This window comes from Ambystoma mexicanum, chromosome 5q (genome assembly GCF_040938575.1).
Source record: "Ambystoma mexicanum isolate Mex_15411 chromosome 5q, UKY_AmexF1_1, whole genome shotgun sequence".
Lineage (NCBI taxonomy): Eukaryota > Metazoa > Chordata > Amphibia > Caudata > Ambystomatidae > Ambystoma > Ambystoma mexicanum.
The window spans coordinates 1327754802-1327776678 of NC_090933.1; the positions used below are offsets into that span (position 1 = coordinate 1327754802).

A 21877-nucleotide genomic window follows, 5' to 3' on the forward strand; every position below is an offset into this window, starting at 1 on the left:
GTCTAATGCTTGGCCTTGGGTATGACGAGCAAAGAGTTTTTCCATTTCCATCTGGAAACCCAAAAAGTCATGTAATAACAGGTTATCCTGATTTACCAATGGAACCGACCAATCCGCAGCACTGCCACTCAGATATGACAAGACAAAAGCAACCCGCGCTTGGTCGTTAGGAAAAGCCCCAGGTCTGCAAAAGAAATGAAGACGACACTGGTTCAAGAACGTTGCATACTTCTAGGGGTCTCCTGTAAATCATTCAGGGGGAGCTAAAGGAACTGCCCCAGGAAGGGTTATTTGTACTGGATTGGTGGAAGAAGTTGGTACAGGTGCTGGCGGTATGTTACCAGGCAATGGGGTCTGTCCTGCCTGTGATTGGAGCAATTGTCTACTTATTTCATCGCTACGATCCTTAGTAACAATCAAATCCCTCCTAAGAGCGCTGGTTTCTTGCCTGGCTGAATGCACTTCAGCGCGTAATTGTCCCAACAACTGAACTAACTGGTCAGTCTCTGAAGTCTCCATGACGCCCAGGTGGATAATATTATTGAGGCTTTGCGTTCTGTTACGCTCACCTGGTATCCACGGGGACACCACCCAGCCCTGGTTGGATGATGTGCACTCTCGAACCCTCTCCCGGTCCCTTGGTAAGGCCTCTGGTTAAAGATGGGTCTGCAATATAGGAGAGCTGGATTCAATACCAGATTGTCTTTATGTTTTCCCACCACCCTTGGCCTCTACTCCTTCCTCCCTCTTGGGCCCTCTCCTCACCTTAATATTGTAAAAGGTGGATTCTCCGTCCTGCGCCTCGTGGCAGGGGCGCGTATCTGTGGGGGCGAGCAGCGACCAAGTTACTTCACTGGTGCTAGCCATCCTGTGGGAATCCAGGCCTGCTGCGACTCCGTAGATTTGCTTCTTTACAGTCTTTAAATGCAGTTCTTATGTTCCTCTTAGTTCGAATAATAATGTCTTGCTTCTTTCCTTTTAGGTATGGAAAGGTATTTTGGTGTTGTCATGCAGTTTGAAGATGAGCATTGGCCGGTAGGCGAAAGCACGGTGTGCGCGATGCTGTCCGGTGACTAATGTACGATGCGCAGTGCTGTTTCGCCTTTTATATTGCTAACCTGTGTCTTTTCTCTCCTAGCAGGTTGCAATGTTCCTTGCCGAGTGCCGTAATGTTCCAGCAATGATACTGACCAGGAGATGACTACCCAGGTAAGAATTTTGTGGCTTTCTTCATTCGGGAGGAAACATGAGTAAACGCTTACTAATGCTGTCTTTCTTTCTCCTCTTTCCAGGTTATGGTATTCCAGGATGCATGCGGTGCCGGATGATGGAGTTTGTACCTTCAGGTGAGTGGAAATGAAGTCGGCGATGGATTGAAGACAGGTTACTGATCCAGGTAAGTTTCGTAGTGTTCTTTCTCTCTCTGCACGTCCTTGGTTTCAGGTAAGCTGGCATCAAAGAACTGGACAAGGTGAGCGTTACGCTGCCCACAGCAGAATAACGCAAAGTATGTTCTGCTGTTTGGGTGAGGTTTAAATAGTCACAGGTAAAGTAGTCCAGGTAAAATAGTCCCAGGCCTGCCACACCCAAAGTAGTCCAGGTAAAGTAGTCCCAGGCCTGCCACACCCAAAAGACTAGACCGCATAGCTCAGTTCCTTGTAACTGAGCTATGTGTGTGCCTCCATGTTGGCTGAACCCCCCCAAGTTAAATAGTCCCAAGTAAATATTCCCATTCTAATGCTGGTCTGCATGATGGTTATGAGCCTGGTGCCAAAAGCGCCAGGACTGACTCCAAGAGAGTCTTGGATGAGGTTTTAAGGCCTTTGACCTGGCCCTAACTGGAAGGTTGACTTAACAGTGAGGGCCAGGGGCAAGGGTCATGACATAGTGCTTTAGAGTGATGAATTTTTTGGAGTGAACTTGAAAAGTGTATGTCATTGCTACCAGTAGGCCAGGACTACCATCTCTATTAGACATTCAGGTAATCCGGATTAGACAAACGTTAAGCAATTCTCATGTTATATAGGCCAACTTTAATAACAAGATCCAATATATGATCGGGGCCTTTGTTGATATGTGAAAAAATAAGTATGCATATCGTTATTTGGCCCTTGTCAATATGAATTGGAAATGTATAACATATGATGAAGATAACATATGATGAAGATACATGATGAAGATACATGAAGCGGAAAGTGATGATCCTTAAGAAATATTGTCAGATTGATGGATATGTTGGACGTATAACCATGAGTTGTGAAATTTGAATGGGGCTTTATCTTGTATATGAAAAAAAACCTCTGTATACTGTCATTTTGTCCTTTGACAATATGAGTTGGAATTGATTACAATATGAAAAGGACACTAACTCTGTTCTATTTTAAGATAGTCGTATGGAGAAAAGAGCTGTATTTTAAGAAACATTGGGCCTCATTATGAGTCCGGCGGTAACCGAGGCGGTAAAACTGCCTGGTTACCGCCGGACTCGTATTACCATTCAGCCTCCGTGACTCCCGGAAACACCAGGGTATTACGACCCTGGTGTCCTGGGAATTCCGGAGGTGGAATTCGGTAAATCCCCATTCCCAGTCTGATAGGACTCAATGGGAATGGGGAAGTGGAAACATAGGCACCATCTCGTGATGGTGCTGGTGTTTCCACGTCCGCCTGCAGGCGGGCGGTGTTAAACCCGCCAGGTCAAACCTGGCGGGAACCTCACCTCCCGCCTGCAGGAGTCGGGATCGGCGGTCCAGAAATAACAGTGGCGGCGGGTTTACCGCCACTGTTATTTTCTGTAATGAGGCCATTGTTAGAATTATGTATACGATGGATTTATTAGAGTCACACTTTTAGTTGATCACAGGATATTAGAATTTATTTAGTTATGATGATTTTTATACTTTATAGTTTCATGTAAATATGGCAAGGCTTGTACAAATTTGTAAAGTTTTCTTTTATTGTTTGTAAAGGTGCAATAAGCACCAAACACACATTTAAAAAAAGAAAAGAAGCCTTGTGGCAGTATCTCGATGAGCATTTACAGAACCTTCCAAATCCCCAGGAGGGGCATCTATGTTTTCTGTGCTTAAAAAGGAGTCAACTGAACTAAGACCGCGCCTTGACTACCGTGGCTTGAATAAAATCACAAAGAAAGACAAGTACCTCCTGCCACTCATCCCAGACATCCTGGAGGCCGTCTGTGGTGCCAAGATATTCACCAAGCTGGACCTTTGTGGCGCCTATTATCCAATCCGGATTAAGAGTGGGGAGGAGTGCAAGACCGCTTTCCGAACACCTTTTGGCCTTTTCCAGTATCAGTTGATGGCAATCGGCCTGGCCAACGCTCCGGCGGTCTTCCAGAGATACATGGACCTCATCTTGGCCGATTTACTGATGCATTCAGTCATGGTTCAGTTTAGTTAGATGATATCCTTCCGTTTTCTAAATCCCCCGAAGAATGCAAAAATCATGTCTGTCAGGTCTTGGAGAGACTAAAGGCCCAGCGACTGAAGGTGAAACTTGAGAAATGCCTATTTGATGTACCTTTTGTACCTTACCTGGGGTACATTCTTTCCAAGGATGGTGTTTCCATGGATCAACGGAAAGTACTGGCAATCTTGCAGATGCCTTCCCCTCGTTCAATCAAGGAGCTTCCGTGATTTCTTGGCATGGCAAATTTCTATAGGAAGTTTATTCAGAACTTCTCAAGTACTGTGCTCCCCTTGACGTCTCTACTCAAGAAGAATGTCAGATTCATTTGGTCGTCTTCAGCCCAAAAGACCTTTGAGGAACTTAAGCATGTATTCACGTCAGTGCCCTTGTTGAAACAGCCTGATTACAGGTGCCCTTTCATACTAGATTCTGATGCTTCCGACTTGGCTGTCGGAGCCATCCTCAAACAAGAATTCAAGAACCACAAAGAACACCCGGTTGCCTTTTTTTCCAAGACCCTCTCAGGGGAGGAGTGCAACTACTCAGTATTGGAGAAAGAGCTGATCGCTATTAAATGAGCTTGTGCTGAATGGAGACACCTACTCCTTGGTGCCCGGACACCCACCGAAGTATGGACTGATCATCGGAACCTAATGACATTACAGAACTATGCATGCCAGAATAGCAGGCAGGCACGGTGGGCACATTCCTTCTCACATTATCTCCTGGTGATGACTTACATCCCTGGAACCAGAAATGTAATTGCAGATCTCCTATCCCAGAATGGCTACAACAATACTGAAAGGGTGCCTCATGGGAAGATGTTTCCTACCATATCCTTTGTATGTTTTATTGAGACCTGGTTACAACAATTAAAAAGAGAGACAGTCGGGGAGCCACTAGCGGCAGAACCCAGGAAGATACTTAACCTCCAAAATGGCTTGTTCGACCACCAATCTGCTGTCTTTGTGCCATCTTGTGCATTTCATCTCAAAATCCTGGAATTAGGTCACAATTCTTTGGTAGCTGGTCATCGAAGCCACAAGGCTACCTTACAACTGATAGGACATTATTTATGGTGGCCTGCTTTCTCCAAAGACGTTAAGGAATATGTCAGAACCTGTGTGACCTGTGCCCAGAACAAGACACCCCACCAGTTGCCCATTGACGACTTTGTTCTCCCTGTTCACCAGCTCGTACCTGGCAGAAGATATTGACAGACTTTATTGTGGATCTCCCAGAGTCCCAAGGATGCACTGTGATCATGGTTACGGCGGATACATACACCAAGTTGGCACATTTTTCTGGTTTACAATAGATTCCTATGGCAGAAGGCATGAGTGCTGTTTTTCTCAAAGACATATTTCGTTTGCACTATCTCCCAGAGGTGATACTTTCCGACCGCTGTTTTCAATACACCTCAAAGTTCTGGGCTGACGTGTAAAAAACAAGGTATTTCTAGGGTTATGTCATCAGGTTGTCATTCCTAGATCAACGGCCAAACTGAGCACCTGAACCAAACCCTGGAGCAGTATTTGAGGTGTTTCACCAACCTCTCCCAGGATAACTGGTGTTCGTTGCTGCCCCTTGCAGAATTCTCATACAACGCAGTTCATACTGCTCTTGGCAAATCACCTTTCTTTTGTTACTATGGATACCATCCCACTTGGTTTGCTAGGATCGTTCCAGGGTTCACTCCGTCCCCTCCGTGGAACAGCATTTGGAACACCTCCATGTGGTTCAACAAGGGACCCTTCAGGCCCTACACTATGCCCAAAGCAGCGTGACAAAATTTGCCAACTGTAAAAGAAGAGACATAGGCAGTTACCAAGCAGGGGAACTGGTACAGCTTTCTTCCAATCATCTTCCTAGAAGACTTAAACCCGGAAGTTCTCTCCAAGATATTTCAGTCCCTACAAGATTCTCAGATGCATTAATCACGTGGCCTACGAACTAAGGTTGTCCTCTACGTGGAGTCGAATACACCCTGTATTCCACATTTCGTTGCTAAAGACATTCCAGGGGAGACTCCACAAGGATATAATTCCTCCTTATGAAGACAAAACCGAGGAATATGAACTGAACAAGATCTGTGACTCCAGGTACTATCATGGAACTTTACAGTATTTGTTTGACTGGAAAGATTATCCCAGTTCTGAACGGTCTTGGGAATCTTCAAAGAATATATATGCCTTGCGATTGGTTCACCGGTTCCATCAGCGAAACCTGTGAAAACCAGGAGAAACCAGGTACAGAAGGGGGCATGATGTCATGAGGCTGATCAGCTGGCGCTTGTGTGACATGGTTTCCTTATCATGGCACTTCCATTTCTTGCCCTGATCCAAGATGGCATCTGGATACCTCAAACACGCTCTTATGTCATCACGTGTGCGTGCAGTGACCGCCCGTTATCCGGAAATAAAACAGTAACAGACGGTAAGAGCCGCACATTGCAGTTGCCCTACATTGCTCTACACTGTGTTGCGCTCTTATCCTCTGTGCTTCTGCCTTTCCTTGAACTCATTTTGTCCTGGTTTCCCGTGCCTCGCGTTTAATCCTGGTTGCGCTTGGCACCTCTTGCGGCCAGGCCGCCACTCTTTCTCCTTTATTCCTGGACTTCATAATGTTTTCCCTTTTTCTTCCCTTCTCCCACGTACTCTCCTGCCTGCTTTTGTCACACGCCGAAGGAACTGGCGTGTGTGGACCAAGTGGCGCTTGGACGGCCATTATTCTCCCCACCACGTTGTTTTCCACGTTGCATTGTGACGGTCTACAGCCCCGGGCGCGAGACGCCTTTTTCCGTCAGCCGCGACTGGAAGCCTACGCGTTGCAACCCATTCGCGTTAGGCTCCGGGTGAAACGCTGACATTGTTTTCCTCGCTCCGCTGTGTTGTGTCTTCGCTTCAATTTGCTCTCCTTTCCTGGGTATTCTGTGCCTTGCTCTTTTGTGCTCCCTCCTCGCTTTTCTTGGTTATTTTCCTTTTCTCTGTCTATCGCATTTCTGATGTGACTTTTTTTCCTTCCTCTTCCTCTTACTTGTTATTTCTTGTGCTTGTTCAGCTCGGTTCCGCCTCTACTGCAATTTGATTGATCCTTGTATTTCTCCTTACTGTTTCCATTTTTCCTTTCTTTTTTTTATTATTCAGTTTGCTTTTTGGTCCGCAACCTCTGCAGACCTTTTCTTCAGCACGTGTGCTACTTGTATTTGGATTCCTGGCTCCACCTTCAGTTTGAAAAGTAACAGCCTCTGGAACCTTTTCTTGTTTTGCCCAGAGAGGGTTTTTTTGTGCCGTCAGGCTTTTTCCCCCAAATTGTTTGTTCCGGAAGAGGGTCCCCCAGACTTCTCTGTCTTAAGGTCAGAGTGGCTTCCTTTCGGGGCAGACCTTATCTGCTAACCAAAAAAAAGGCTCTGTGGAAAAAAGAAGTTTGTGCGCCCAGTGGACTCCGAGACTTCAGGTGAGGAGGAGGGTGACTGGTGTGACCAGGAATCGGGGACTACTACAGCTGATATGGACTGCTTTTGCTGCTTCCTTCAAGTCCCTGGTAGCTGGTCCTCTTGCTCTGCGCTTCAGAGCCTCGTAGGACCTATTCTGTCACCGCCATTGGAGATTCATTCTTCCCTCCTCATACTTGCGCAGCAGATTCCTTCTGCTAGTTCTGTTACTTGGCCTTCTTTCACATCCTCAAAGACTCTTCCTGGGATTGTGCCACTTGGACTCTCTACTCTGCAACTTGTTTATTTTTTTTCACCCTTCTTTTTTCCCTGGGACCTGGCTCTCGGGGCAGCCACCGTACTTACCTGTATTCTACTAACCAGGTTGCACAGTGGCTACCTGTAAGGACAGGCATTAGCTCTTCACACCAAAGGATTCCAGAAGCAAAGAGGTGAGGACTGATCAAGGCACCGGGGCATGGATATTTGTTCCAGACGGGCCCACTCACACAGGATCTTGTCCCTAATTTCCGAAATTAAGGGAAGGCCCAGTTTAGGAGAATGTTTGTACTGACGACAGAAGGCCTCTGCAGCCCGTTCCACCACAGATGGCGCCTGAGAACACATGGAGACTTAGATCTGGTCCATTACCAGTTGGACCTCTTCCTGGTCCAAGTATTTCCCAGTGGTCTCCTCGTCCTCAGAGAAAGGGGAGGCAGTAGAGGCAGAAGAACAGGAAGATGAAGCATCCGGGGCAAGCTTAGACACCCCCAGACCTGCATTGGAAACACCAGGGGCATCCACCTTTCTCTTCTTAAAAGGCCTGGACGCAGAAGAAGAAGCCTCCTCAGAATGGTGCCGCTTAGAATTGTGATTCCTCATCTTAGAATGCAGCCGTGGAAAGAAGGAAACACCTCCCGAGGCAAGCAATCCATTTGAAAATAAAGTCTGGGAGGGGTCAGAAGCCCCGCAACTTCCTCCCCGCCCACACTCACTATTGACCCGAGGCAAGGCATGTAACCTCCCCATCCCAGCCCCAGAAGCGATGACACACCGGGAGGCCAACCACAACACCCGGCAGGCGGAGGGCACTGGAGACCTCTGCAGGACCCCACAACCCTGCAGTGGATCCAATGGGCATCCATGCACCCAGTAACACTCCAAGCCCCGCAAAGGAGCAACTGAACTAGGATTGCCAGCTATTGTGCTCACGAGCCCCACAAGGAGAGGATACACCAGTTCCGGCAGGAACAAAAGAACTGCCTTGGATTGGGTAAGTGGGAGGTTATACCTCCTGGGTGGGAGGGGCCAGACTCATTGTAGAAATGAGTTCCAGTGAGCATGGACATACTCAAAGGTAAGTATTGGGACGAGGAAGAGGAACTTGGAGGTAATGCTCTAACAAGAGACACTCATAATACAACTCTTGAGTGGCTTGCCCTCAAAGAAAGTATTGCGAACTTGAAGGGAATCATTTCTTTCACATATCTGAAATACATAACAACATTATGAGGCACCTGGCAGGGACATTTTCTCAAAAAAATCAGGAGAATGCTTTTTTCCAATTGGGTATGAATTATTTTAGGAGGGAGAAAGTAAATAATAGCAACATTGTTATTAAAAGAACTGTATGTCTCCCACCTAAATCGGGAGGGTTGGCATGTTTTTTATTTGGTGAAGATATAGTGTAGCTAAGTAACGTACATGCCAACCCTGCTGATGTAGGCACGAGTCTACAGATTAAAATATATATATATATTCAGGGAAAAAACTTTCTTAAAGGGACGTTATGGTTAAGTTGCGCTGATAAAAACCTATGAAATTCAGTGCAAAAACTTTGTCAAAGGGACGTTATGGTTCCAAGTAAAACCGAAAAACCCTTGAAATTCGCCAGTTATGGTAAGCTAAGCAACCATAACTCACGCCACCACTGTGCACTGCTAAGACTAACACCCAGGACTTCAAAGATGACCTCACAGTGGGGGTGCTGGGAGACGTTAATGACCTCACAGTGGGGAAGGCGTTAATTACGCCACCGTAAATTACGGTGGCGTAATTAACAACAAGGTCCCTTAGCGCCATGGATTTTAACACCTGCTAAAAGCAGGTGTTAAATCCTCCATGGCGCTAAGGGACCTCGGAATCAGGCGGTAAGGGTCAGCGCTGTTTACGCCGCCGTAAACCCCTTACCGCCTGGTTCGTAATGAGGCCCAATGTGTTCTATGGGCTATGGGGTCTTTTACTCCATAGGGTCTCATATGTTTTTCTATGTGTGCTACCCCGCACCCTACGTGCCGTAACACTGGGGCGTCCTAGCGGACCTCCATCATAGACTCCATACCCGGGGACTGACTACTGTCTCCCCGGGCATGTAAAGTCACCATTGGCTTTACTAGACCTAAATTTACTAACAGAACTAGTACATACCATCCTATTGTGGACGTACTAGTAGGGGTAATTCGATTACTCCTGGGTCTGTTATTCGAGGGGGCACTGTCCCGTCCCCCCTTGTAGAGTTTTGGCTGGTGGCAGTGGAAACTACTTGTTATATTTGACCCCGAATATAACCCTATGGGATTCTTCCCATTGTTGGAGATTGATACCTTTTTCCTTATTAATCTCTAACATACCACCGGTTTACTTATCTTAAATAAGTCTATCGGATGGTATTTGCTGCCAGAACTTGGTTTTTAAAATGGCGTCTGTGTTCGTCTTTGTGACTCCTAAACCAAAGGTTGAGCCCTTTGTTCCACTTTTGGCGGGCTTCTGTACAGAGACCCTCCAAAGTGGTGCCATTCTGTCTGGGTTACCACAGGGGTGTGGGAGGGGTTTAGGCACCCTAGACCGAGTTGCCTTGCCAACTCCGGTCGCACTCTGGTGTGATTGGCCCAAGTGGTGAGCCTCCCCGCTCACCACTTAGCATGTTTTGAGTGACAGCTAGGCTGAATGAATGGGGGTTTTCTGCATAAAAGCAGGGCTTTTGGGACTGGATCTTCAGAAGTCGCCACAGGACCTAAGAATCCGACGAGGGTAAAGCTGAGCCGACCTGCAACGACGACACCTCCGGTGGAGCCCTGCTGAACCGACTCACCACTTCCCGATGACAGAGGAGATCTCCCTGCCGGAGAGTCTCTTCCCCTGACTGGTGGGAACAACCAGTCCCCTTTGCTTTTTCTTCGCTCCAGGCACAGTGGTCGAATTGCCTGGGCAGAGCCCTCGGCGACCGGATAGCCACTACCCCTGTACCGCGACCAAAAGGTGGTGCCTTGTGACGGAGCACTCCGCGGCTGGTCTCTTCCCTGGTGGTGCAACGATCTTCAACTTTCCTTCGACGACGAGATCCTCTCTTCTCTTGGCAAAGACGGACGTGCATCCACCACCAGGAACAACTGCCCCCGCTGGAGCTGTCTCTCCACAAACAAGGTACTGTGTCCGCCTGGCTTCCCTTGTTGCCGGATAGAGTGAGGTGTCTTAATCCTCGCCTCTCCATAGGGTCGCATCCAAGCTTTCTCTAGCGTGTTGTTCTGAACTGATCCAATCTGCCGATAACATTTTGCTACAAAGATTCGAACGCATTTCCACTAAGATACTTTTTGGGACATATTTCGCCTTGCCTCTCTCCGAGTGGGCCTGGCCTCTGAACTTTTGGAATCTACAGTGGTTCTTGTCTTCTTGCCTTGCACCTTTGTTCTTACAAGTATTGGTATCAAGTTGATTTCTTAACCCGCCTTTTCTCTCCCCTCCTAACGTATACTAGAGTGCCATCTAGGTTAAAGCATACACCTCTGTCTGCAAATAAGTGATGCCGTTGAACCTAGACTTGTCGAACTATTGTTAGGGGGATTGATCTTTTTCTGATAGTAATTGCGATTGAAGTTGTTTGCCATATTAGTGCCAGAGTGTTTTACATAGATGTGTCGTTATAAATAAATACCTTTATATCTTTACACCGAAGGCTTGTTGCGTGTTTGCTTGTCTTACTGTGTAGAATTGCCCTATTTTGTATACTCCACATACTGTCTAACTCTTCTTGAGGGAAGTCTGACAGCTCAGCCACAGCTACCAAGTGAATTTGTGTGGTACGGACTGCTACCAAGTGGGTTTACTGCCAAACACCTGTAGTCCTAAATCTTTTGCAGTGGTCCCAGAGGGAACTGCACAGGTTTCCGCCTAACAACCCCCACCCCCCAGCATCCAGGGGCACCCTCCACCAGGCCCCCACTCCTGTCTCCCAGCACCCCCACCCCCCAGCACTGTGGGGCACCCTCCACCAGGCCCCCACTCATGTCCCCCTGCACCCCCACCCCCCAGCACTGTGGGGCACCCTCCACCAGGCCCCCACTCATGTCTCCCTGCACCCCCACCCCCCTGCATCCAGGTGCACCCTCCACCAGGCCCCCACTCATGTCTCCCTGCATCCCCACCCCCCACCAGTCAGGGGCACCCTCCACCAGGCCCCCACTCATGTCTCCCAGCACTCCCACCCCCAGCACTGTAGGGCACCCTCCACCAGGCCCCCACTCATGTCCCCCTGCACCCCCACCCCCCAGCATCCAGGGGCACCCTCCACCAGGCCCCCACTCATGTCTCCCAGCACCCCCACCCCCCAACACTGTGGGTCACCCTCCACCAGGCCCCCACTCATGTCCCCCTGCACCCCCACCCCCCAGCATCCAGGGGCACCCTCCACCAGGCCCCCACTCATGTCTCCCAGCACCCCCACCCCCCAGCCGTGCGATTTGCCTGGGTACGTGTACTCCAGGGGTGCGCGAGTAGTCTCACACGCGATTCCATCAGGGTACGTGTATCATGGGTCTGTGTGAACTTCCACACGCGATACCAGCAGGCTCCGTGTATTTCGGTGTGCGGGGGAAGTTTCATATGCAAATTAGCAGGGTACGTGTATTTCGGTGTGCGCGTGAAGTTCCATACGCAATTTCAGCAGGGTACGTGTACTCCGGGTGCGCGGCAAATTCCACACTCGAATCCAGCAGCCTACGTGTATTTCGGGGGTGCCGGGGAGTCCCACACGTGAATTGGCTTTGTGGGTTCTCCCAGCTGTTTCCTCTACACCCTCCACAGCCCCTGCAGGCGGCCCACACCACAGGGGACTACCCTGTACCCCTGCACATGCCCCGCAGGCAGCCCATCCATCATGGCCATGCCCCTCAGCCAACTCACATGTCACCTTGCACTACTGCCCACCAACGCATGTCTCCCAGCACCCCCAAACCCCACCAGTCAAGGGCACCCTCCACCATGCCCCCACTCATGTCTCCCTGCATCCCCACGCCCCAGCACTGTGGGGCACCCTCCACCAGGCCCCCACTCATGTCTCCCTGCACCCCCACCCCCACCCCCCTGCATCCAGGGGCACCCTCCACCAGGCCCCCACTCATGTCTCCCTACCTCCCCACCCCCCACCAGTCAGGGGCACTCTCCACCAGGCCCCCACTCATGTCTCCCAGCACCCCCCTGCATCCAGGGGCACCCTCCACCAGGCCCCCCTCATGTTCCCCTGCACCCCCACCCCCCAGCATCCAGGGGCACCCTCCACCAGGTCCCCACTCATGTCCCCCTGTACCCACACCTCCCACCAGTCAGGGGCACCCTCCACCAGGCCCCCACTCCTGTCTCCCAGCACCCCCACCCCCCAGCACTGTGGGGTACCCTCCACCAGGCACCCACTCATGTCCCCCTGCACCCCCACCCCCCAGCATCCAGGGGCACCCTCCACCAGGACCCCACTCCTGCCTCCCAGCACCCCCACCCCCAGCACTGTGGGGCACCCTCCACCAGGCCCCCACTCATGGACCCTGCACCCCTACCCCCCAGCATCCAGGGGCACCCTCCACCAGGCCCCCACTCATGTCTCCCAGCACCCCCACCCCCAGCACTGTGGGGCACCCTCCAACAGGCCCCCACTCATGTCTCCCAGCACCCCCACCCCCAGCACTGTGGGGCACCCTCCACCAGGCCCCCACTCATGTCCCCCTGCACCCCCACCCCCCAGCATCCAGGGGCACCCTCCACCAGGCCCCCACTCATGTCTCCCAGCACCCCCACCCCCCAGCACTGTGGGGCACCCTCCACCAGGCCCCCACTCATGTCTCCCAGCACCCCCACCCCCCACCACTGTGGGGCACCCTCCACCAGGCCCCCACTCATGTCCCCCTGCACCCCCACCCCCCACCAGTCAGGGGCACCCTCCACCAGGCCCCCACTCCTGTCTCCCAGCACCCCCACCCCCCAGCACTGTGGGGCACCCTCCACCAAGCCCCCACTCATGTCCCCCTGCACCCCCACCCATCAGCATCCAGGGGCACCCTCCACCAGGCCCCCACGCATGTCTCCCAGCACCCCCACCCCCCAGCACTGTGGGGCACCCTCCACCAGGCCCCCACTCATGTCCCCCTGCACCCCCACCCCCCGCCAGTCAGGGGCACTCTCCACCAGGCCCCCACTCATGTCTCCCAGCACCCCCCTGCATCCAGGGGCACCCTCCACCAGGCCCCCCTCATGTTCCCCTGCACCCCCACCCCCCAGCATCCAGGGGCACCCTCCACCAGGTCCCCACTCATGTCCCCCTGTACCCACACCTCCCACCAGTCAGGGGCACCCTCCACCAGGCCCCCACTCCTGTCTCCCAGCACCCCCACCCCCCAGCACTGTGGGGTACCCTCCACCAGGCACCCACTCATGTCCCCCTGCACCCCCACCCCCCAGCATCCAGGGGCACCCTCCACCAGGACCCCACTCCTGCCTCCCAGCACCCCCACCCCCAGCACTGTGGGGCACCCTCCACCAGGCCCCCACTCATATCTCCCTGCATCACCAGGCCCCCACCAGTCAGGGGCACCCTCCACCAGGCCCCCACACATGTCTCCCAGCACCCCCACCCCCCTGCATCCAGGGGCACCCTCCACCAGGCCCCCACTCATGTCTCCCAGCACCCCCACCCCCCAGCATCCAGGGGCACCCTCCACCAGGCCCCCACTCATGGACCCTGCACCCCTACCCCCCAGCATCCAGGGGCACCCTCCACCAGGCCCCCACTCATGTCTCCCAGCACCCCCACCCCCAGCACTGTGGGGCACCCTCCAACAGGCCCCCACTCATGTTCCCCTGCACCCCCACCCCCCAGCACTGTGGGGCACCCTCCACCAGGCCCCCACTCATGTCTCCCAGCACCCCCACCCCCAGCACTGTGGGGCACCCTCCACCAGGCCCCCACTCATGTCCCCCTGCACCCCCACCCCCCAGCATCCAGGGGCACCCTCCACCAGGCCCCCACTCATGTCTCCCAGCACCCCCACCCCCCAGCACTGTGGGGCACCCTCCACCAGGCCCCCACTCATGTCTCCCAGCACCCCCACCCCCCACCACTGTGGGGCACCCTCCACCAGGCCCCCACTCATGTCCCCCTGCACCCCCACCCCCCACCAGTCAGGGGCACCCTCCACCAGGCCCCCACTCCTGTCTCCCAGCACCCCCACCCCCCAGCACTGTGGGGCACCCTCCACCAAGCCCCCACTCATGTCCCCCTGCACCCCCACCCATCAGCATCCAGGGGCACCCTCCACCAGGCCCCCACGCATGTCTCCCAGCACCCCCACCCCCCAGCACTGTGGGGCACCCTCCACCAGGCCCCCACTCATGTCCCCCTGCACCCTCACCCCCCAGCATCCAGGGGCACCCTCCACCAGGCCCCCACTCATGTCCCCCTGCACCCCCACCCCCCGCCAGTCAGGGGCACCCTCCACCAGGCCCCCACTCCTGTCTCCCAGCACCCCCACCCCCCAGCACTGTGGGGCACCCTTCACAGGCCCCCACTCATGTCTCCCTGCATCCCCACTCCCACCAGTCAGGGGCACCCTCCACCAGGCCCCCACTCATGTCTCCCAGCACCCCCACCCCCCAGCACTGTGGGCACCCTCCACCAGGCCCCCACTCATGTCTCCCAGCACCCCCACCCCCCAGCCGTGCGATTTGCCTGGGTATGTGTACTTCAGGGGTGCGTGGGTAGTCTCACACGCGATTACATCAGGGTATGTGTATCATGGATCCGCGTGAACTTCCATACGCGATAACAGCAGGGTACGTGTATTTCGGTGTGTGCGCGTGAAGTTCCACACGCGACTGTGCCTGTGAGAGGGGGGTATGTGTATTCCAGGGGTGGGCGGGATTATTAACTCGCGACTGGGCCTGGGAGAGCGTGTTACGTGTATTCCTGGGGTGGGCGGGAAGATTTAACCGCTCGCCTACAACGCGCCAAAAAATAAATGGACCAATTCTGAAACACGTACGCCAACATGAAGCAGGTGCACGTCCCGCGCAGCATAAAAAAGAGCGCAAACAACAAACAAGCTCAGACGCCAGGATGAATATACCGTTCCTAGCAGCAGTGGCCGTGGGATACCGCAAGAGGAGGAGAAGGATAGTCAGGGCCAGAATCTTCACACCCAGAACCAGCCTATTTGGTATGCCAGATGACCAGGTGTATGGCTACCGGAACATTTCAGCGGACAAGTGCCATAGTCGGGGGGGGGGGTGTCACAGGCCATGCAGTCACGGTGCCTACACCAGGTTTTGGCCATCATCACTGCACGCCCATCAGTCCGCAGGCACATATACCTGCCCAGAACACCTGCAGAAAGGCAGGCTGTCAGCCAGGATTTCTACAGGGTGGCACAATTCCCCAAAGTGCTAGGTGCCATTGATTGCACCCATGTGGCTCTACGTCCCCCCAGGGCATCTGAGCACATCTATAGAAACTGCAAGCACTGGCATGTCATCAACGTCCAGGTAGTATGTGATGCCAAGGGAATCATCACCTCAGTATATGCCAACTATCCAGGGTCCACCCACGACAGCTTCATTTACAGAATGTCAACCCTAAACCGGGACATGGAAGCTGGGCGGCATGGCGATGCATGGCTGCTTGGTGAGTAGAAATGCCACAGCACACGCATGCATGACAGATACAGAGTAATGCCAATACCCCACTAATGATCCCCATCACCACCTCCCCAGGGGACAGTGCCTACCCTCTGAGCACACACATGATGACGCCAATTCGGAACCCCATCACGCCTCCCGAGGTAAGATACAACACAGCTCATATTGCAACACGGGGCATAGTGGAGCGCACATTCGGAGTGCTCAAGCCACGCTTTCGCTCCCTTGACCGTTCTGGCGGGCAGTTGTTATACGCTCCGCCAGTAGTGTGCAGGATCATAGTGGCAGCATGTGTCCTGCACAATGTTGCAACACGCCGCGGCCTGGCTGTGGACATGGTGGTGCCCCCACATCCCCAACCACATGCAAGCCCGCTGCGCATGGGAGGGGAAAGGGCACGGGGTGAGGCAGCCCGTATGCAGCTGGTGGCTAATTACTTCACATAGAAAGCACACCCCTGTGGAGTGCACACAGCCCTGGCACATACCATCTGACAATCAATGATGACTCAATCTGACAATTACGATGAACAAAGGAACAGTCAACTGTCAGAACCATAGCAGCCTGAGATTGTTTGTCTGGAAGTGTCACAATCTGTGCATCCCTACCTACACAAACACAATCAATGCAGTGTCATCAAAAGACACACTTCCATGCAGCAAAAATGAATACCCACTTGCAAAATACAACATGAGAACAGTGGCATGTCACCCAACCCCTCCCCGGCACGGCCACACAACACACCATGGCATGTCATGCAATGTGAGAGCAAACAAATTAATCCCCACAACATGCCCCAAGTGTCACCAACTACAGTGTCCCTAATGGAAACTGGCCACACATGAAATGCTCACAGTTATGCAGGACCAACAACACACATTACCAAATACTTACCAAGAATATTAATCACCTACACAACCTCCAACCTACCATAAACATGACAGTACGGACTTAAAAAATTGGTAGCCTCACTACCTGATAATGGCAGCACTTCGAACACTTCCAAGTATACAGTGTTAGCGCCACGCAAGAGTGTATGTGCACTGCTTACAACATGGACTCAAGTCCCAAAGTAGACTACCTTGTGAAGACATGAGAAATGGACCTGAAAATTAGGAGGATGAGATGGATGCAGAGGCACATAACAATACACCATGCAGTGTACAATACAACAATATGCACTAGGAATGTATACACAGTATTGACTACAGACTGCCCACACATCAAATGGGAGTCCAACGTCACCGTGTAAGTCAATGTCACTTGGGCACACCCTTTGCAAGCCCATGGAAACGGGAAGCAGGAGGGATATGTGTCACACAAACCCAAGCATCTGACCCAAATTCAGGACAAGCCTGCATGTGCCCAGCCACAATACAGCGTATGCCCACGGGAGCCACACAAGGCAACACACTGTCCAAAAAATCAAAAATCAAAAATCAAAAATCAAAAAAAAAAAAAAAAAATCAAAAATGGCCATGAATGGGCCCAGGGGGGTGGGGGAGGCCACCCAGGAGGTCCGAGGACAGGGTGCACAACAAAACCCACCTGTGTGGATCTTGCGGGAAAGAAAACACCTCCATGGGCTCATGGCCTGCACGGCTACCCTATTGTGGGAGAATCGCTGCTGTCGCTCTCCTCACCCTCTGCAGCTGCATCAGGAGGTGGTGGCACTATGGGAGGCAGCCCACGCAAAGCCCTAGTCTGGTCCTCCATGGCAGCAAGCATGTGGGTGTGGGAGGTCTGGTTCTGGAGGATAATTGTGCGGAGGTCCTCATGCAACAACTCACGGGATGCCCAGACCTCCGCCCTAGTTGCCTGCATCTCAGCTGAGAGAGTACGTGTGAGCCGCTCCAGCTGCTGTTCTGTCCTCGTGTTAGCTGAAGCCTCAAGCTCAACCAGAGTTGCCCTGAGCTGACGGAGTTCCACCCTCAGGGCTTACCTATGGCCCTGTGACTCAATGGAAATGGCTTCCCGCAGAGTCTCCAGTGCCGCCTGCCTGTCCCTGTTGGACGCCAACATGTCCTCCCTGTGTGACTGGCTAATGGAGTCTGTTGCCTGCTGTAGTTGTTCAATTAACCTTTCTTGGGGGACAATGGAAGTGGCCACCCTATCCATAGCCTGAGCCATCATCTCAGTTGATGCTGCCTGTTGGTTTGCCATACCGTATATGGATTTCTCCCATGCGGTATTGCCAGGTGGCGTACGGCCACCGCGTCGGCGGGCACCACACCTGTCTGGGGCAAGGGGAACTGCGCCTTGCTGTGCCAGCACTGCCTGAGGCTGCAGAACTGCATCCCCCCTCTGATCTGCTGGCCCAGGAACAGGATCAGATGTAGCAGAGTGTGACCCTGCATCCGTAACCACCAAAGGCTGACCTACCAACACTGACATCCCCATTGAGGGTTTTACCCCTGGTGCAGGTGGGTTGGACAGTACAGAATCCCTCCCAGAGACACTTAACTGCGACGCAACATAGATCTCATCATCCGAATCGACACCTGAATAGAGCTCGGGGGAGGTGCACCCAGAGACACCCCTTGAGATGACAGCCTGCCGCAAGTGTAGGTTCTCACCCACCACCACACCACGTCCCTCACTGGTGCCCGGTCGGGCCTGAGACCCCTCCTGGGTCTGCACCATCTCCACAACCCCAGCAGTATCAAGTGTGTCATCCCCTGCAAAGACATGAAAGAAAAGAAATGGGAACAGGCATTAGCAACATGGAACACAATTAGGGCTGAGAAACAACAGAAACAGTACTTCATTGACACATGTACCACATGACTATAACCCACCCATGCATGCACTGTCACGGCGTATGAAGGCGAGGAAAATGGCACACATTGATGACACCAAGATGGAAGACCAACAAATTTGCTGCATGCTGCCTAGCAGTGCCATCACACAATACACATACACGACACATGTCATCACACAGATGGCATGTACCCTAGCCATGTCACACATGTGACAATAGGACTGAGAAATGCCTAGTGAAAGTGGTGGAATGCAGACAATCAGCCTGAATGAACACAGAATAACATGCAACTATGGTGTGGCAAGATGACAATTCAAGGGCAACTGGCGTGAGGTTGGGCTGAATGTCTACTGTTGCCAGAAGGGATACTGCAACACCCAAATCCTGGTGCGCAGAATGTATTGGATGAAGCACATGGGTGACCCAAACCACTAAGGCACACACCCCCTCATCTGGCACTCAATCAGAAGCACTCACACACACGCCATGCACATGGATGACACACACATGCATGTGCACTCACCGGACAATGCCTCGTAATCTGGCAGGTCTCCCACGCCTTGGATCTGTTTCTCCGTGACGTAGGTCCCAGCAACATACTCATGTGGAGTGAGTTCTATGTCCTCTGCCGGAGACCCACCTCCAGTCGCTAGAGTTGCGGCATGACTTGAGGCCAGGTCATTCCAGCGCTTGTAGCAATCATTACCTGTCCGCCTCACGAATCCAAGGGCACTTATGAGTTCTGCAATGGTCTGCCAGTGTGCCTGACGTTGTTCAGGTGTGGTCTTGCATCCTGCAGTAATCACCATTTCTCTGTCATGTGTCGGACACATACTCCATAAGTGCATCAAGTTCGACCCGATTGAAGCTGGGCTTCCTTTGTGGGCCAGACTGTGTAGCCGTGTCTGGGGCATCAGCCTGTACTGGACGAGCACTCTTCCTCTTCCGCTTGGAAGGTGGTGATACTGAGTGTCCTACGCCGCTCTGGACACTAGGGGCAGGAGTGTGGGAATGAACACTCACCATGGGACTTGGTGCAGGCATTAGCTGAAGTGTGATGTAGTCAGGGGGAACGTCAGCAGGATGGACTAGGACCAAAACTGTCCTGGCTGGGACACTCAGAGCTGGGGTGGATGGAGCCGCAGCTGCCCCTGCAGCCTCCCCACCCTGCCTACTCAGGGCAGCAGATGACATAGCTGCCCCTGATCCACGTGGGCTGGTGACACCAACGTGCACCGCCACACGTGGCCTAGACCTGCTGACCTGGAAGTTCACCATGGAGTCACCCAGTGCCAGGTCTGGTGCCACAATGGGCTGGTGCCACAATGGGCTGGTCCAACAAGGGCTGAGCAGGGATGGTGTCAGCCACGTTACCCTCAACCGGGGGGGGCATGGGTGTCCCTGACTGGTCACCCACACATGGGGGCTAGGGTCCCCTACCGTATCCACCACGGCCACCTCTTGTGGCTCACCCACCTTTGCCACCCTTACCACGTGCTCGCCTCCCAACCATGGCACTGATGTAGTTGTGCGTATGGGAGTTACAGTAAACTATTGTCCTGGGCAATTGGGGGTGAAAGGGGTAGGGTACTAGATGGAATTCATACCCTAGTGCTCTAGCAAGGCTGTATGTGACCCCTGGGGGAAGATGACGGGTCACGCAATGCACAGGCACCCCGAAAAAGGGAGATATTGTGCACGCAACCCCTCCTAGACCACGTGCGTGGAAAAAAAAAACCTGCACTACGCTGTGGCACCCAGAAACACAAAAATGAACGTATGCATGTCACACGCAGCCTAGAGTGACCTCTGAAGGGGTAGGCAACACACGGGGCAAGCACAGATGTCAAATACGTGCGCAACTCACCGTCTGCCAGGAAAAATTGTGCGTAAAATACGCACATGTGCGCGTGTGCAACACCCCCCGCCAAAAGAAGAATTGTACGCTGTCTGAGGAGACAGGACAACAGGAGAAGTGAACGCTGTTTGAGGAAACAGGCCCAGGAAAAAGACAAGAAGAGAAAAAGCTGTCAGAGGTAACAGGGAGTACGAACTTGAAACGCCGTGAAGTAAATCGCGTGTGAACCGACAAGAAGTACAGATTTCACCCACTCGCTCTCCACGAAAAGCATGTACAAGGAAATGGAGTTCTACACGTACCTTTTAAACATGCCCACACGTCCAGCGTCACTTCTGCGTGTACGCGCTAAGGCCCCATCCTCCAATTACGCACGCTGACACTCTGACGTGCAGTCATTGGACGTGTAACATGCACCCGTGTACAGGGAAACGCCCGCGCACGCACGTCACAGACGCGCATATGCGCTGTTGGCCTTTGGGCCAATGAATTCGCGTATGTGTGCTGACGCGCTTACGCGCTAAGGCCCTTTCCTCGAATTACACGCAGACGTGCCAAATCACTCAGTATCAAGCTGGCCACGCGTAAGCACTCGGAAGACCACGCTCCTGCCCAGAAGGCCGAATTACTGCCCCTCAGAGCCCCGAGCACGCTCCCACCTGCCATCTGCTGCTGCCTGATTGCCTGCTGCCCACGTGCCCTGCCATTTGCTGCCTGCACATCAGCCAGGGGTGCTGTTGCTGTGACCACCCCTGCTGGAACCGAAGACTCCCGACTGGGATTCCATCGCTCCACAGCCCAGCCCCAGGACCCAGTTGCCCACCCACTGATGCCTCTGGGGTTGTCATGCCGGGCACTGCAACATATGACACCACTGACAACCCCCGGCCAGAGAGGCAGAGGGGCACCAGCTTCACTGCCACCGAAGTTGATGTCCTGGTGGAGCAAGTCCTGGGGCAGTATGATGCCCTCTTTGGAAGTTTGCGCGCCGACAAGGAAGGATGGACTCGGATCTGGACGGACATCATGACTGCCATCAACGCAGAGGGGGTGGCAGTCCACGACTTCCAACATGTCAAGAAGCGCTGGGAGGACTTCAGGTCCAGGACCCTCAACAAGGCCTGGTGCCTCTTGAAGGCAGCGGATGCTAAGGGGCGCCGGGGCCACTTGTCGGACGATCAGATGAGGGTCCTGGAACCCATATCCCCAGCGCTCCACGTCCAGGTCCTTGAGAGGCAGACCCGTCTGGAGTCGAGCGGTAAGTGTACATGCATCATGATTGTAAGCTGTTTTGGTGGTGATGTGCCAGTAGTGTGCAGGTTGCACATCTGTTTGTATGGGGCCGAGTATGGGTGGGGGTGTACAGGGCCGTGAGGCTAATACATGCGAGGGCTGTCATGTGTGAGACATGGATGGTGCTTGTGTGTGTAGGCTT

The 21877-nt window shown here is 53.2% G+C and overlaps 1 pseudogene; it reads left to right on the plus strand.

The window, feature by feature from the left end:
* Positions 1–21877, plus strand: part of LOC138498530 (zinc finger protein 585A-like) — a 1446290-nt pseudogene that overhangs the window by 620658 nt on the left and 803755 nt on the right.